Source organism: Triticum dicoccoides, chromosome 4A (genome assembly GCF_002162155.2).
Source record: "Triticum dicoccoides isolate Atlit2015 ecotype Zavitan chromosome 4A, WEW_v2.0, whole genome shotgun sequence".
Classification (NCBI taxonomy): domain Eukaryota; kingdom Viridiplantae; phylum Streptophyta; class Magnoliopsida; order Poales; family Poaceae; genus Triticum; species Triticum dicoccoides.
The window spans coordinates 131,317,855-131,322,440 of record NC_041386.1 but is presented as its reverse complement, the minus strand read 5'-3'; the positions used below and the strand labels follow the sequence as shown (position 1 = coordinate 131,322,440).

At 43.2% G+C, this 4,586-nt stretch overlaps 1 pseudogene; it reads right to left on the bottom strand.

Annotated features, from left to right (window-relative positions):
• Window positions 1-626: 626 nt before the first annotated feature.
• On the bottom strand, window positions 627-3,060 carry LOC119283450 (annotated as a pseudogene).
• Window positions 3,061-4,586: the final 1,526 nt, after the last annotated feature.

Sequence of the window (4,586 nt, the reverse complement as noted above, 5' to 3'; positions counted from 1 at the left end):
TCCGGGCGCATCGCCTTGTCGTCGCCTGCGAGGTCATCGATGACCCCCTGCCAGGCGCGGCTGTTCTCCATGTCGTCGTCGGCGAGGGTTTTCTTGACGGCGGAGTGGGGTTTGGTAGAAGGGTAACCGAGGGGACATGGGTGGACGGTGGACTGGAGGTGAGTGGAGAGTGGAGCGGTGGGTGGGTGGGCTTAAAGAGCAGAGAAGGAAACCAAAGAGGCGTGGGCCATTGGGCCACTAGCAACTACTAAATAGTTAGTTTAGTACCTGCCCTTAATCAAAGCACTACTACTTACCCCATTGGCATTGCCCATAAAGTTCAATACCACAGGTCCTGGGTTCGAGACCCAGGCAAAACTCTTTTTGTGTAATTTTTATTTTTTTCCTTAATCAAAATTTGGTACAGGCATAAAAATTCAGTCATAGAAAACAACAAATCTTTCCAAAAGAAGAAACACTAACAGTTAACTTCAATTTCTTGTCTACATTTACTTATCTGAACCCAATTTAGTTAACATTTGACAAAAAGTACAAATTACACAAATCCAGGAGGTGGTTCATGTTCATTTGACAGAAGGTACACATTCTAGGAAAGATACAAAGTCATTTTTTACAATGACACAAATTCAATCAAATTCATTCAGCATGCCCTTCAGCTTCCTTATCTTCTCCTTGGTGGCCTCTTTGTGTTTGAATAGGTCACCAATCATGTACTCAAGCTTCCTTTTCTCATGCTTCAAATCATCCCTCTCTTGAATCACTTGGTCCCTCTCCTACACTGCTTGGTCCCTCTCTTTCTCTGCTTTAACCCTGAAGACCTGATGAATGTTGGTTACTGACTTGTCTGTCATCTTTTTCTTCTTAAGTTCTTCCTTTAGATCAGTCAGAGCAAGTTGTGTGCTGCCTAATTGGCTCATTGCCTTCTCCTTCTTAGCCACCATCTTAGCAAAATCAAGCTTGAAATGCCTCAACTCATTCTCCATCTTCTTCTTCTCTTCAAGAACCTTCAAGTTTTCTTCAGCACTCACAACATTCTGTCTAAACCTCTATTTTTTCTCCTCTTCATACATGGTCCATATACTAGCTAGGCTCATCTTCAGAGCATCAGGCCACTCAGGGTCAATCCACTCAACATATCTGCATTTAGGTACCTCCTAACAATTTAGACCAAACAAAAAATTCAGTTAACTGCCAGTATTCAGTTCTGTGCATGATGATGAAACTTAAAACATACTACAAATGACTTCCTGTTTAACAGTGCCAAATGCAAAAAAAAATTACTAACCTTCTGTGCACAAGCTAGAAACCTTCTGCCACTATCAACAGATTCGAATGCCACATGCTTTTCACAGAAATATCCATGCCCACATCTAAAGCTAAGCAGATCTGTAGCCAAGCCACTCCATTCCTCACAGGAAATTGTGGCAGGTGGCTAAACAAAAGAGAGACATTTGGAATCAATTGAGAGACAAACCCTAGCTGAGAAATCCTAGACTGGGTGGGGAGCACACTAACCTTGCTGGTCACAGAGTAATCTTCAGAAGAACTGGGAAGATCATACTAGGACACCATTGTTACTGCTAGATGAAGATGATAAGGGGATCTGTTGGTTCTATTGGACAGAGGAGAGAAGGGATCTGGTGGTGCACGAAATTGAAGATGAAAGATGAGGAAGAAGAAGGGGATCTAGTGGTGGTGGTGGACTGGTGGTGGACCAAAGCTACATGTAGAGTGCAAGTTGCTGGGTGGGTGTTTGTAGCAGGTGCAAGTACATTCTTGCTTTTGAGTTCAGTTGTGTTGAGAAAGGGGACCTGGGCTGACATGAGTTACATTTAAGACAACAATTAGTTAACATAAGTTAGTTCAGTTATGACAACAATTAGTTAAGTGCATTTCTATCAGCAATTAGTTAACCCTAATTAGGTTAAGTGCATTTCTGTCAGAAATTAGTTATGCAAGCATTTCTGTCAGTAATTTGAAAGCAATGAGGTTAAGTTAAGTACAATTCTGACAGAATTTGAATTAGGTAAACTTCTGTCAGAATTAGTTTAACTACACTTCTGACATCAAATACATTTGTCAGTAATTTCAAAGCAATTAGGTCAATCAGACTTCATATTACTGACATATTATCCATTACAACAAGCATTACAACCAAGACTTCATACTGAGCAAACAAGAGATCTCTACGCTGGCATTTAGTATGCTCAGTTTAGAACAAGAGATCTCTTAGAACACCTACACCTACTCATTTAACAACACTTCACTTCTTCATAATTAAGGTGAAACACGTCACACAAAGAACTATAACAAAAGCCATCAGCAGCTTTAGCAACATCACAATCTCTCTGCCTAATCCTAAAAGCATATCAATTTGCTGCTTGGTAGCATACTTATTCTCACTGGAGTTGGCATAATTAGCTCTGCCTACACTGCCTCTTCCAGCCATGCCCTTCTAGTTGTGCCTCTGCCTGCCATTGACTCAGTCCTCTGCCTCTCAATCTTTTCCCTCATGTCCTCAACTACACCAATAGCATCTACAGCAGCATCACCAACTAGACACCTTGTTTCAACCAGATTCTCCACATATTCAAGCTCCCAGCGCCAGAAATAACAAGTGACCTGAGAACACAAAATTACAAAGTGACAATAAAGTTCGGAGTGCATGAATCAATGGCAGACTAGTTAACCAACTAGTTACGTCAGTAATTTTGCAAACAAATACATTCTAAACTACTGTATTAATCAGAGCAATGACTAGTTAACCAACTAATTTGGCAACCAAGGACAATCTAAACTACTGGAGAGCACCTAAAGGCCAATTTAATGAGTGCTCTGCTTCAATACTACAGTGAGTTGACACGGCATGAATCAATTAGCAAGAAGCTAGGAACTGGCACTTTTAGTGTGGTTGACGCACTTGTAGAAGATCAATCCATCATGCTCATCGGTGCTAGACCGGTAGAACCTCACCTGCTCGCCGCAATCCGGGCACCCGATCAATGGTACAGCAAAGGAGCGACCATGCAATGCAGAGTGGATGGAGCTAGAAGATGACATGACGGCACGGACGGAGGAGGCGGAGCAGGGCGTCGGCAATGGCTGCGGCGGCGGAGGGCGTCGACGTCGGCAATGGCTATGGCGGCGGAGGGCCTCGACGTCGGCAATGGCTGCGACAACGGGGATGGGAGTTGGGCTAGGGTTTGGAGGAGAGGAAGAGGAGAGCGAGGGGATAAGCGAGCAGTCCGACCAGGTGCGCGGTCGGTCCGACCAGGTGCGACCAGGTACTTGCGATTTTGCAGAAACCACCCCGGACGGACTAGTATTGACCCAGGCACGACCGAGTGGTGGTCAAAGCCAAGCTGGCGGCCGCTGACTCGGCCAAGTCAGCGAATACGTAGACGAAATCATACATACGGACCAAAGTGAACCCTGTGCGCATGTACGTAGACCGTAGTTCGGGTATTTTGAAGTAGTGGTACTAAAGTGTCAACCGGCTTAAGTTTTATGACCTATAGTGATTTTTTTATTTCCAAAAGCATGAAACCCGACGATCGTACGGGTGGCTCGACAAACTCTCCTAACACGCTACAACATAAATTGCATACACATGGATCAACACATTACAAGGATGACACAACTAGTCTCCGCAAAAAAAAAAGATACCATAGCTAGGACACCTAGACAAAGAACATCATACACCACCAAAGGGCTTGTTTGGTTACAAGGCATTTTCATAGGTTGCGTGCGCTAAATGATGCGGACCCATAGGGTCTGGATCAATAAAACGGTGCAAAAAACTGGGTGCACATACTGTTTGGTTGCATGTATAGTGGTTAGTAGCTTTCATGGCCTCTTATTTGGTTGTGTCGGCTTCCGGCAAGTGTTGTGAGAGAAGGATGCAACTTGGCACGAAAAACAATTCTCATCCCATGGTCCACGTGAGGCTACATGAGTGAAAACGTCTGTTCCTACTCAGTCGTTCTAGCTCAGCCAAGCTATGTGCTACTTTAAGAAGCATATGAGACTTCACGTAAGCTTCAATTCAGGACGGTGCAAAGTAGAAGAATATTTTTGATGCAGCTTATCTACCACCGTGTAGGCAACCAAACACGCCAAAAATCCATAATGACAACCAAAACTATGATGGCAGGTCAATAGACTGAAGACCAACCATTAACCAGCCGCAGGCGCCTTCTCTATAGTGTCACTCTTCTTCATTTTTGACTAACTAGTAAATAACGTATCGTGTAGTGCACATTGATATCAGGTAGAAACTTGATTGTATGTTGGATATTACTCTATAGAAAATTAATTGCATGTTATATTAGGTAGGATATCACTTACACATTAATTACATGGATAGTTTATATTTCGTATATTATTAATTGCACATTAAACATGTTGAGCGCTTGACATTGGAGCAATATAGGTCGTTGGATTGACACTGTTTGATGGCTGGGATTTGTTAGATCTGGCCATTTGGTTCCTTTTATATTGGTATGTACCAGCAAAAGAGCCCGTCGTTGCAATGGGAGAGAAAATAACACACGCTCTTAATCCAATAACTATGACTCAACACCCTA